Source organism: Struthio camelus, chromosome 1, assembly GCF_040807025.1.
Source record: "Struthio camelus isolate bStrCam1 chromosome 1, bStrCam1.hap1, whole genome shotgun sequence".
Lineage (NCBI taxonomy): Eukaryota > Metazoa > Chordata > Aves > Struthioniformes > Struthionidae > Struthio > Struthio camelus.
In genome coordinates, this window is record NC_090942.1 from 181636396 (window position 1) to 181650925 (window position 14530).

Below are 14530 nucleotides of genomic sequence, written 5' to 3' on the forward strand. Positions count from 1 at the left end.
GGAGACATCAGGCTGAAATACTAAGGTTTCTGTCAGTAACATGGAAGAATAAGGATGCATATATTCCAATATTTCTATCAGATCTATGATTTAAAAAATGATAGAAACCATCCAGAGCCACTGACAGTCTTTGCATGCTTGTATATAGGTGTTCAAGACCCAGCTAGTCCCTTGTGTACCTTGCACGTTCTTGTCATTGTGTAGAGAAGAAAAGACACAAAAATGAAAACAAGGCTGGAATTCTAGTCTAAGAATAGAGCTGAGTGTGGAACAGAGGGACAAAGATAAGGAACCTAGACAGAAATAAAATCTGCTAGGACCTAAAATAAAAAAATTACCCAGGGAAGATAAATTTTTAAAAAATCTGGTAATCTGAAGAAGGTAAATTCATTTAGTAACTCAGTTGTCTGACCTAATTTATGCAAATTATTAGTGGAACAACAAAGTGACCTTCAAAATGGCTGTTTTCCTGAGATTAAAGCTAACTTGTTACTTGTTGAATAGATTCATTTCATTCAATTAAACTCACAGCTAAACATTGCATTTGACTGGAAACCCTTCAGAGTTATCCATCTTTAAAGCCACTGCTATGTGCAAAGTGCTTCTAGGTTGTGAACAGATGCAAAAGGAAAACAAAACAATTTCTGAATATATTGCTAAACTAATAAAATTTAAAGAACAGTGTTTCATTGGGCAGAGTTTAAGTGATAAGCTGACCATGAGGTGTATGCTGCAAAAATTAAGTAAAAATAAGTGTGGACTGTAATGGATTTTACCCTAAAATAGGCACAAAAATTGCACTGTTAGAGCAATTGTAGTAGTGATCAATTATTTCAGGGAGTTAAAACAGCTTTGCATGACTTATACAATATACAAATGGTAGATCAACAAGGAAATATAGTTTTTGGACAATATTCAAAACCTGTTTGCTTTTGTAGGGAAACAGATTTGCAGCATAAACACATGTGGTTTACCAAGGATTTCTGAATAACCTTGCAAATGACAACATGCAGTCCACTGAAAAATTATAGCATCTCTCCAGCTGTTTAATTTAGGATATGATAAATGGCATGCTGTTTGTATTTCTTTACAACTAGAAAGGGTGAGATTCAAAAATCAAGCTGAATATCTGGCCTGCTATTTCTGCAATTTCACAGTAGGGTTACCAGAGACTATTCAATCTAGACTAATTGAAGAAAACTTCAGTGCTGCTGGAAACAGCCCAAATATATAGCTGCGAAGTAATGTTTCATTTCAAATAAGGAAGACAAATATTTTTTTTTGTCTCCTACTTGAAATAATCACATTAACCTATACAGAAATGAGATAATATGTTAGGATACTTAGTTAAGTGTGATATATGATAAATTATCCCTGTGAAGCTGAAGTCATTCGTACAACAGCAACTACATGAAAGATATTTGAAAACTGCAATATTATTCTTTACCAACAGCTGTGCAATGGCAGGACTGATAAACAAATGGAGGACACTGCAAAATAATGTCACGGCTGACAGCAAACAAAAACATTTTTACATTCCTGGGAATGGTGAACAGATTTGCAGAACTCTTGTTTCCTAATTTTATATCAATATGCAGTAATTATGATGAAAATATTGCACAAAAGCTTAGGGCATGCAGTTTGCCCATATATCTCTAATCTGTTATCATCAAGAAATGCATACAGAACCCGAAAACAGGATAGGCAGAACTTCAAAATATAGATCTCTTAAAGAGACAGCCACTGCCACAAGGAGGAAAAGATATATATATAGCTACAGCTGGACAGTCCTTTCTGAGAAAGCCTGCCTCTGAGGAAGACTACGTATGCTGCGTCCCGGTATCATGAGAGATGCATTTTCTGTCTGCAGTTCAAATTTGTAACACTAAGTACAAGATGTGAAAGTCGTTGTTTAACTGGGTGCTACTGATGCTTCCTGAACATATAGGAAGTGGCTACAAGCTCTGAAAATTAGGATGATAAAGATTAAATAAATACAAATGGAATCCTTTAATCTGAAGATATGGCTAGTCATCTTTTAGAGGAGAAGGTATGACACAAACACTATTCGAAAAAGCATTTTAGCTTGAGATTATCCATAGACAGATAATAAGAGAGATTGGGTCCATCTGACAAAGAGAAGTAGGAGATACCAACTTGCCATCTTAGAAATGATGACTTTAAACTAGATAAATTGAGTTGAGTGAGAAAAAACTGTACAACAAAGGTGACATGTAAAAAGGAATAACGTGAAATTGCAATTTCATATAATATATAAGAGGAGAGCATGGAATAATTTCCTGAATATGGTACAAGTCAACATTCCAGTGTTGGAATGATAAGGAATATAGTGGAAAATATGACAAAATCTGCAACACTGACTTCATTAGCCAAACCGTTAGACCGGAATAGTGTTACAGAAGAACACCCCGTGTAGGTAAAGTCAGACAATACAAAGGGAAAAACTATTATACTGTACTACTAGGAAGCATATACCTGCTCTGGAGATGTAAGATAGATTTGCTCAAAGTGTATGTGAAAATAGAAGAGGAAAATGAGAGTTTAACAGAAAAGATAAAATTTATTATGCTCCGTGATGGAACATTAAGAAAGAGATTGTGTTTATAATCCTGAGTTAAGCATTTCAGCATCTTTTTCACCATCTTGCATGAAAAATTACTTGTCTTTGAAACACCAAAGTTGTAGCACTGTAGATAAAATGGAAACAGAGGAAATTGTTGTCCTAATCACGTTAATTAGAACAAACTACTACAGAATTTATCAGTAAATAAATGATAAGAAATAGCCAGCATAGATTTGTCAAAAACTGATCACATTACTATCCAACCTGATGAATGACACTCCAATTTACCCTCAGAAATTAGGGACTCCACTGATGCGATGAATGACAGGTTTGGTAAGATTTTGAGGCAATCCATGGCAATTCTAGCCATAGGGGAAAAAAAGCTAAAAAATTAAAAAAAAAAAAGATCTTGAAGAAAGTACTATATGATGAATAAAAAGGTATATAAATATAGTACCCTTTTAAACTGGGAAATCAAACCATATGGATTTCAAGTATTTTCAGTCTGGTATTACTTAATGCATTGAAAAAATGTTTGGATGATGAAAAAAGTACATTAAAACTTGCAGAGGTAATTAGGATAAATTCTAACATGATGAAATAGACATAAATTGAATAAATAGTTTGAAATTTGTAAGATGAAACAAAACAGAGACATATTGTTTGGAATTTAGTGAAAAGTCAGATATCTAGACCTAGACGTTCTCACAGGTTGTGTAAATAGGAAATAGATGTTAAAGCTCCCGTAATCAGCAATGGATATCTACTAGTGTTAATGTTGATCTACAAACAGGGAGCAGCAATAAAGCAGACAACTAGCATGCATTTTAATTAACTAAATATGGATGTCTAGTGTGACTGGAGATTCATAGTATATATAAGACAGATAGAAGATACGGCATGGCACGTGCAGGAGATACGTGTTCTTCTGGAAGGAGAGACGAAAGGCTGGTAGGATACCACAGAACATCTCAAATGACATTAGACACTCATTTCTAAGTACCTAGAATGAGCTGAAGCTCACTGTGGATCACAGGCAGGCACGTACATTTAGATGCTTTAATGTCAAACTGAATCCCATCTTCTTTTACATGTAGGAAAGAAAAAGCCAAATGTACAATATAAAATTGGGAATAACTGTCTATGTATTAGTATTACAGAAAAACATTCACTACTGTTTGTGGATTACACGAGCTAAGAAATCAGATGCGATTTAAAACAGACAAATCTTCTTCTGGGATATATTAACAGAAATGTCACATGAGAAATCTGCGAACTAATTATTCTACTCTTGGCACTGGTGAAGTCTCAGTAGGAGCATCTTGTTCAGCTTGACTACACCCTTTCAGAACGATCAGCTCAAAACTGGAAAGAATCTGTGCAGGACCATCAACCGTCATGACCTCTGAAGAAGAGAACAGACGAGAGAGAAAAAGATAAGATGCAAGTTTCCTAGTCTATAAAACTGCTTTCCAATAAAGAGAAAAATGATCATATATGCCGCGTATAGGACAAGTACTCAGAAATTTACATTAAATGTTAGACGTACCTTTTAAATGCATGTTTTTAAGACCTCATGTTTTTAAGACATGAGAAACTTGAGAAATAGGAATTCATCTCTATTATTATATATTTTTTAACATAGATTAGAGAAATATATGTCAGTAGTGTTCTACGTGTACCTATACCTACCTTATAGGAACTTGAGGTTCCTACCAGGTATGATTCTATTAATTCATCTGTTCTGGAATAGCCACAATAGTCACCTGTATTAGGACTACGTAACAAAAACTTAGTTGGTTTTAATATGAAATATAATTCCTTTTCAGTATCATTTATCATCACTGCAAGAGTCAGGTGTTAATAAAGGAATTCCCTTCCAGGTCTTTGTTGTTTTCTCCAAATATTTCAATCCCAAAACTAATAGGGTTTATTTAGTATTAAGAAAATTATATATGGAAGAGGAGTTTGTATTCACAATCTATTGGAATAAAGGAAGATTGTACATGCTAGATATCTATTTCTAAACCAAAATGGTATCAAGCTTAAAAATTTTTGAAGAGTTTGGAGTCTGAAGTATGCTTTTTCTATTTATATACAAAATCAATTCCTCTATTTAGAAATGCCAGAGAGTATCTTTCCAAGAGAAGGAGGACTGGACTGTAACCCTTCAGAAACTAGTAATTTTAAAAATATTTGTGGTCACAATTTAAAATAGTGTTCACGTGTAGTATGTTTGCATTACCATCTGATAGCTTCCAAACACTTTCACTTTCCATAAACTTAGATGAGATTATTATGGTTCCTGGGATGGAAAGTTGATGGTATTTTATAGTATTTTCCAGCACATTTCTAAACTTTTGAAATTGTTACCAAATAAATATGAAAGCTTTTTCACTTAAATATGTCTTTGCTTGAAATAAAAGGTTTCTAGCACTTAATATACAAACATATAAATAGTATCGATCTATTATTTGTCACCATTATTTACATTTTGTGGTCTGTGTAAAAGGGAGGACTTGGTAATTACAGTATAATTCTTTGATCCTGTCTGTCACAGTGTCCAAGAACTCAATCAAGAATTTCTTCCAGAACTAACAATTATGATATAAGGAAAACGCAAGATTTCAGGAAAATTGTTATCTACTCAATTAGGGCAGGTCACACTGTACTACTGCAACTTCTGGAAGGACCTTTAAGACAAAAGATCTGTTACACACTCTCAGAAATCAGATGATTTTGTTGCTCTGATTTGGCCAAGAAATAACAAAAGCTGACTGCCAAATGCAGCAGCAATCGTGGGTGCACATCTGGATCTTACTCAAATCTCAGTTATATCCATATAAATTAAAAGTAACTTGAATGAGATCGTTACATTTCCAGCATTTTACAACTGATGTAAGATCAGAATTAGGTCAGTCACTCAAAAATATTTATCTAGTTAGAGCATATCTTGTATATTTTTCTTTCTGCTCTTGTTAACTCTTGTTTCCCAAATACTAAAGATACATCTCTGTAACATTGAGTTAAATGGTAAATCATAATATAGCATAGATGAAGCTCTTTTACCTGAAGCTCTCAAGTCCTAACTCAGGCTCAAAGACAATGTTTGTCTGGATCATTTCTTTAGAAACAGATTTTGGTTTCCCACAGCTCAAAATTACATAAACAGCAGTTTATGATCCAGACAAGATCTGCAGTGAAAAGAAATGTTAAAGGTCAGATATAGTCAAGACTGCTCACACTTAATCAAAACTCTCTGCATATCTTCAGAGACCGAATCAACCAAATTTGTAGCAGTCATCCCCAAATGCCTCTAGGTCCTTTTAAGTTACGTGTCCTACCTCAGTTTTTGAACACGAGCGCATACAGAAGATTCAGATACAAAGCAGCATATCTTATGTTGCTTATCTTATCATCATTGAATTACAAAAACAGTTGTGGTACAGTTGAATCTGAATTGCAGCAAGATATCCTACAAAAGCTACATTTCATCCTTCAGGCTGGACAGAATGGTCAGGGCAGAAATTCTTCCCATGTAAGGCACTGCATAAATGGCTCAGTACATTGCTTAATAGTTCAGAAATAGAGAAAAAGTTAACTCCTTTAAAAGTATGCAGTTAGTATCCTAGTTTAGGAAGACAAATTCTGTTTTTTTAATATAATATGAAAAGCAACAATGTGGCTTTCACTCAAGCTTCACCAAGTGATTATTATCTTTTCTAGAGTTAAACTGCTTGCTAAAATTAATGCTGCCCCCAGGTAGCTGTAAGTTGTACAAATAGCATTTACTCAGCATGTCATCATAGGTCTCACTGGCCATGATAGCAGCATGGGGTCACATTAATACAGATTAAATGGCCTTGAAAAATTCTTCACTATTAAATTTCACTCTCCAGCTATTTTCTCTTACAAATAAATCTATTGTGGAAATAGCAAAAAGGAAAAAACACACCAAACCCAAATAATGTGTGTTAGATTACCAAAGCACTATTTATACCAATTCTTGTCTTTGTTTTATATGGATTAGGCTTCATCATTCAAGTGTTGTAAATGAATAATAACAAGAGTGTTTCTGTGCAGCATCTGAAGCATCTTCTAGACTACACCGCATTGAGACAGCTGCTCACCCAGACAAAACACTTGTCTGCACCTGGATTTTTTCTCCTCTTGATAACACAACTGTCTTCTCTGTTTCAACACTATGAAACTCACTGCTCTTCCTGTTCCATCACATCACAGCTGAGCCTCAACAATATAAAATTAACAATACTAATTTGCACTTTATAGTGTACCTTAAAGCACAAAGGATTACAAAAATGGGGTAAGGGGTCCTGTCACCCAGTTGACAGCTGAGTGGATATATCTAGAGAGCTTTTGTGGCCTGCTGAAATAATTGTGGAGGTTTCCCCAAGACAAAGAGAAAAATACGTATCCATTGTATCTGAAATCTCTCTATACATATCCAGTGTCTATTAGGAGCAGTCACTACTGAGAATTGTCACTTCAGCCATGCACATATTTTACTTCAGAGTCAGCAAGTTGACTCACTGTGAACAGAGAGATCCCCGGAGCAAACTAGCATGAGTGTGATTTGCGCAATCAATGGGCCAATGCCCTGGAGCAAAACTGTGAAAGAAAATGACCATATAGACACACTTCTTTCTTAATCCGTTGTCTCCATTCCATATTCACTATCCTGGTATATACATATAAAATAACACCTAAGATGATACCTTCTAAAAGTTATATACCAAGTCAACAACTGAATTAAAACGATAAACTGGCTTAGCTTTAGTTACTTTGGCTAATAGATGAGAAAATCAGAGATAATAACTAACTCTTTTGAAGGCTAGGAAGACTGAAGAATTAAATCTCCCAGGAAGAGGGACAGAAATAGCTCTCCCTAGGAAGTGAGGACCATCACATACCTCCTCAAAGTATAACCGACCTTGCGTTCTCTAACAGAAACATATTGCCATATGAATGATCGTACAAATGTGGAAGTTTGTATATAGCAAAACATCCAGAAATATTTCTACTGCTGGGGAGTGAAAGAGAAAATACGCATTACAGAAAGATTCAGAAATGACACAAATATAACAAAATAACCTGTACAGAGTAGGCCAGAACATGTTAAGCCTGCATATCTAATTTCTAGTCCTCTCTACACTGCCTAGAACTTACTGTTCCAGACAGGACTTATATCCCACCTTTAGTTTCACCTCTTTGTTACCTTCTCAAGCATGTTACAAGAACATCTTCATAATCTAACTTAATCTGGCTAAACATTTCTTATTCAAAAATTAACAGTTGCGCTCTGATTAAATAGTTACTCAGTTTTCATGTAAGTGGATTTCTGCTCTATCAATAATCACTGTACACTAGTAAAAATTGGGACATTACAGCCACAGCAGTCATGTAGGCATCATTTGAGTAATGACTCATACCGTTACCCTGGTTTTCTGACCTTGCTGCGCTGCCCTAGATCAAGTCTGGCATTATGATACCAATGGCACTGATAAAACTAATGCTAACAGCCCTCTTGAGACCAGTTGAGGCAGCTTGAGATGATCTCAGAGTATTCAAAATTCAAGTCTTGAATAGCTTCTAATTCAAGAGGAGGATACTTCCGACAGACAAGCACTCTCCTCCAAAGTGGTCTCTAAGTCTCAGAGGGGGATAAAGACTGAAAAAGACAGCTAGAAGTCAGGAAAGCTTGAGTCTTCTTTGTATGACGCTTGGCCTGATTAATGTTAGTGAAAGTTACAGGCCAATAGAGCAGTCACTCACAAAGTCACAATTCTCTGATTTTTTATTCTCCCCATGAGGTTAGGATAGCTTTTGTGGTTGTGTTATCTCAATTCCATAAGCATAAACAATTTATATATATATATAAAAAACTTATGACAGGCACCATTTAGGGCATAATAGGCCACTCATTGCATTGGTAAAGAGGTAGAAAATAAGAGTTTTTCAGCCTTCCTTTTATGTAACTTGAGGCTTTGACCAAAAATCGAGCCTGCACTCGCCTGCATACTTGCCGTTGTGTTAGTAATGAAGAAATTGCAATTGAAATATAGAAGTTAAAAGAGGATAATAGAAAGAGTATTATTTTTTGTAGGTAGATAATAAGGTGCGAAGTGTTCAGTGAATAGTAAAAAGTTGAAAAAGAATTTGTCTTGGAGCTAGAGATTCAACAGTTCATTTTTTTTTTTTTTAAAACACAAGGAAAAAAAAAATGCGGAGTGAAGTACAGGGAGAATCCATCAGTACTCCAATGTAAATATTCCTCACTTGTGGTCTATAAAAGTGCCAAGAGTACAGGCCTTACCACCTGTCAGCTCTCTAGAAATGTATATTATCTTCTCACAATAGTCTGAAGTAAGTAAAGTAAGTAAATTTAAAGTATTCTTGTGGAATTGTATGCCTGAAAGGATTGTTAGGAGTTTGGAAGACCGTGATGTCTTGGCCGTCAATTTGGCTAAGTAATAGCAATAAATTCTTACTGTCTGAAACATATTTAATGGTATGTAAAAAAAGACATCTATATTGTTATTTTTCATTAATGATCTAAGTCTGATTCTCCTTGATTCCTGGAAAAGATCTTAGATGTCCATGTTACCATTTATATGCAAATACATTAAAAAGAGTAAATCTTTTACATTCTACATTAGATATAATATAATAAAGGATTATTCTGAACACATATAAAGACATAAAAAGCATAATATACTAAAGATACACATGCATCTTATTTCCTCAGTACACCAATACCTCATAAACAAGTACTATGAATGCTCCACAGTGGGACACTAATAATGAGCCTTTACCACTTCTTAAATTTAGATAATTAACTGGTACATTCCAGGAAGAAGTTTTATGACAGAAAGCAAGTTAAAAAATGAGATTTTTAAAATCCTTATTTTCTCCTCATACGTGCACAGTCAGTTGAAAATCAACCTTAAATTAAACCCAGTAAATATGCTTATAGTATAAGCCACAATTAATTGAAGGTCCAGTCTTAAAGAGGTTGTCTCCTGAGGATTAAGGGTTCCAGCTGCTAAATTACTGTCCTTTTCAAACCACATTGTTGATTAGATGAGAGTGACTAAGCAAACATTTAATCCATCTGTTTACATTGTTGATTGTGACAATTAACAGAGACCCTCAAAGAGTACGCAGTAATTATTGACCTGGCTCTTCTCACTATGAAATTTCAATACTATTGACTGAGATAATGAATGAAATCACATGTTTATAAGGCTTAAAAGGTACCTCCTGGAGCTGTCTGGTGCTCCAAGAGATGCCTGTGTAACAAAACAAAGCCAATGAATACAATTCTCAGAAATCTGAGTCCATCAAAGTTTCCCAGATGCTTCAAATCAGCTGAATCCCAAGGTGTCTCCATGGCACCTCTTTAGCATTCTATTTGCATAAGCAGAAGAGGCTTGGGGATTTGTTCAAATTAGCCCAGAACTGAAAAAAATAGTGCCTCTTTGCTCTATACCACACCTTTTTCAGAGATTACCATGCAGCACAAATAGTCGAGCAAATTGGCAAAACTACAGTCCTTTGCAACAGTTTCTGAGAGACCAAAATAGAGGACTTCAAGTGCTAGAGCATACTGAGAGTGAAACGTCAAATAGCAAAGAATAAAATGATATCTTGCACTGGGGCTTAATATACCTCCATTGCTGCGATATTTCCTCCTGTGTTTTAATCTGTATTAGGCATAGAATATGCATAGCTGTTCGGCAATTGCATCTTGACTACTGCAGTAAGCATGTGATTTTTAAGCTGGACACAAATACCTGACTGATTGAAACCTCAAACGATCACCAAAAGTCAGGCACTTTTCCTTCTTAATCATTAAGGTTATAAAGAAGCTACTCTCCAAAATATGATAGTAATTGCTGAATGTAGACACCGGAAATAAATACACGTGTTTACTACATGCTCAAATAGCTACTACTAAAAAAACTGCCTATAAAATGTAAAGCTTTAGTTCTAGGACCTTTGAAAAGGATATTTTTGTGACAACAACAAGTGTATTTGTATTGAAGTATACGGATTCTCTGTTATGTCCACCACTACATTTTATTTTCTTCAAACGGAGAAAGTTTTAGCTATGTCTTCAGTACATAAAACTGCTCTTTTTAGACAGTATACTTGAATTACTTCCACAGAAGGGCTTTTCTGACAGGGATTTCAAGCTAAGAGATCCTAGAATGATTTTTGTTGTTTTTCTTAATCAAAAATAGAAGTATCTATATTGAAAGTAATTGTTTTGACTTTGTAAGTATAGAGCAGAAAGACATGTTCCAGATGGGGTGTTATTTGAAATATATAGATAGATCCTAGAACTAGAATAATTGGACCATGACATTTAAAACTTCAAACATTTGAGTACCTTTTGCTTTTCACTGATTTCCCACTGTCTTTTGCAACTGAAAAAAAAAAAAAAATCTCAATGTGTATAACTTTTTAAAGCACTTCGATATTTTTCTTTGGAAAATTTGAAAGTTGTTTTAAGGACTATAATGAAAGCAAGATTGACACATAATGCCACTATGACATGCTTTCTCTACTCATCTCAGGGGAATGCTAGGATTGATTATTCATTTCATTACTTCAGCATAACAAGCACAACATATGGTAGGATACTACAAGATGATAACATGCAGAAGTCAGAGGTCTGAAGAAATACATAAAAGCAGGAATCAGAGATCTAAATCACTCTTTGATGAACATAGATGACAGGAGAAGGTTTTCTTTTTTTATTTTCCTTGGTAAGTTGGCACCAATAAATTTATCTAGGAATTTCCAAAATAACAGAGCTTTTGTTCACTACTGAACCTTTGGCTATAATGAAAAATTCAGGCTAAGTCCCACTATTTCTTTTATTTTGGCAACCAGGAGACAGTTTATCGCTCATTTTGCCTATGTACAACTTGCTTTCACATAGTTGTTCAAGCACTTAACCTGCAGAGACTTTGCTAAGCTTTCTTATACATCCTGTCTATCCTGGTTTCACACAAAAATATGATTTAGTCAAGTTCTGAGCTTTTACAATTCAAGATTGTTTGAATCCCAAGTAGCTTCTAAAATAAACGTTTGTGAACTTCCTATTTACATATATTTCGTTTTGAAAATGGAAAATTTCTTTCTTCAGAAATCACTAGCAGCTAAATCTGTCAGCAGACTGCTTCATTTAGTATCTGAGCTCTAACCAATTGGTACTGTTCAAAGTAAGTTGTTGGAAAACAACAAAAAAAAAAAAGTCCAGCTGGTTCATGTTAGACCACTACATTTCCTCAAAACACCCTTTTTTAGGCATACAATATCAACTAGTAATCGTCAGCATTAACATTTCAAAAATATTTCACTTTGAAAAACAGGCAAGCCATCTGCCATGTAAAATTAGCTAGGAATGTTAAATTAATTTCTCAAATGCTTAACACTGTCACAGGTATCTGAGGGTCTTCCCTGAAGAAAAAATATAAAAGAACCACTGTTGTCAAAATGTACTAGCTCCATTTGTTCTAGGCTTGTACTGGGACTTTCTTGTCTAAAAGGATGAATGAGCAAAAGATTTTCAGTTGTAATCTTCCCGGCAGGTGAAGTTTTCTAGAGCTGTGATCATTCTCCTATAGAATCTGTCCAGTGGAGCCACATCTTTCTTGACACACTCTGTTCCAAATGAGATTTTTACTGTTTCCTTGCTCTCCGAAATTTGAAGAGATAGAGGTATTTGAAGAGAAGGGTGAACTTCATCTGAACCATTGTCAATTTCTTACATTGTGATGAAGTGAAATTTGCCTTAAAAATACTTATTTTTCTACACCAATCAATTTAGTTGTAGATATTACATTGAGGATGCCTAAAGTTAGGTGAGATTAATTCTACCTGTTGTTCCAGCTGAGGTCCTTCTACTATTTTACAGGATTAATGGATTTCATTGCAAGCCATAAATAATGTTCTTATGTTTACTAAGCTCCATATGAGGTATGCAGTAGCAGGACATTATTGAATTCCAGCGTGAGATAAAATCATTCTCAGCACCTTTTTTTTTGGATAAGTTCTAGATTTTATTTGGGCTCTATTTGTACAGACGATGATTTCTGCCTAAGATGATACCTTGGCTGCTTCTAATGAATGTATCTCATTTTTTTTCAAACATTTTCTACAGCTGGTAAAGATCATTTTAAAATCTAATCCTATCTTCTAAAATATTTGGAGCTTCAGTGTCATCTGCAGGTTTAATAAACATATTTTCTATGTTATCGTCCAGGTTCTTAATGGAAATATTTGATAATAGCAGACCTAAAATGGGTGAGTGCAGAACCTCACTTAATACATCCTTCCATTTTAACACTGGAAGATTGATATCTATCCTCTGGAATATTTGTTTTCTGGCTATTTTAAAAGTGGGAAATAAGTTGTGTTCTGGAATTACTCCATAATATTTTTGTCAAACAGTCTGGAGCAGTGCTTACTGAACTGCCGCTGGTGGTCTGCTGGCAATCTGCAAGATAGATCTGAAAAACAATAAAAATATGCAACAATTTACCGGAAAGCAAACAAGAAAGCTAGTAAAAATGAGGTAAAATATTGATAAAAAATCAACATTCAAAATGGATCATAATTTTTATCTGCCTATGACAAAAAATCAAAATGAAAGCATCATACAAGATAGTCTGGAGATATTTCATAAGGATAAGGTGGTCACTCATTTAAAAAAATAGTTAAGCACTGCTCTAAAAAGTGGGCCTGCAAGTTCCAGATCTATCTGATCTGTACATTTATAGTGGAAATCTATACATTTATACAGTAGAAGGTAATGCTTGCCAAGACAGTGTGCCATTCAGAAATGAATTCCAGAGATGACAGTAAGTAGTTTATGGCCAGTTTCAGCTACTATTTTTCTCTAGAATTAAAGTGAAAATTTTCATACCTAAACACTAAGGACGGATTTCCTTTCTCTATTTTAACAAAACAGAACATAGTTGTTTAATTCACAATATTTAGAAGCAGCTATGATTAAAGTTTCCTTTTAACACTCAGATATTGCTATGAATAAGTTAGGGTATGACTGCAATGCAGGCAGAGCAGAAAGTAAGGTATATTGTAAAAAATTCCCTGGCAGACAACCTAGCACCATGGCACCTACTGAGATACATTTGCTGTATTACAATAGACACATACTAGCAATTTTCTGCTTATCGTAACAGCTTTTAAGACTAAGGTTCAACATACTTTTTGAACAATTGCATAACATTGTAAATACATTTCATTTTTTTAATTCTTTGTTAGGATCTGTATCTCAGCTTTACTGGACAATTTTGCATAGTAGTACTCTGGGGTTACTGATTTAGCCACAGAATTTCATTGTTTATTTTTAGCAAGAAGCTCCACGTTCCTTTCTTTTCTGTTGTCGTAGGCATGCTAGGGATGGAACCAGTTTTACTCTCATCTTCTCAAACACCTCCATCTCTTCCCAGGTATATTTCCAATAAAAAGAGCTTAAGCTTGTTTTGCTTAGCTTTAGCCCAGAAGCTATGGATTTCTCCAGAACCGCCTGGATCCTCCAGCAATGCTTTGTTATTGTTACTCTTGATATGAAAATATCATCTATCCAGAAATTGCTTATCTCTATGCAATAAAAGAAATCTATTATATTTCCTAGTGATATACAACAAGTGCTGAACAACATAAACAGCAGTCCAAGGAAATAGTACTTCCCAAGAAACTATACAGGGTACATAAATCTGAGCTGTGTTTTTCAAGGTCCTGTGCCAGGACCTGGATGCTGAATGAAGTTAGAAAACACTTGGCATCAGCCATCTCTCAATAAATGTTTCCCGTGATAGCTTAACCGAAAAGGTTAATTTCCAAGTATTTGCTTCTTTGAGCCTATATATAAGCATAAGTATCTTGTTTTCA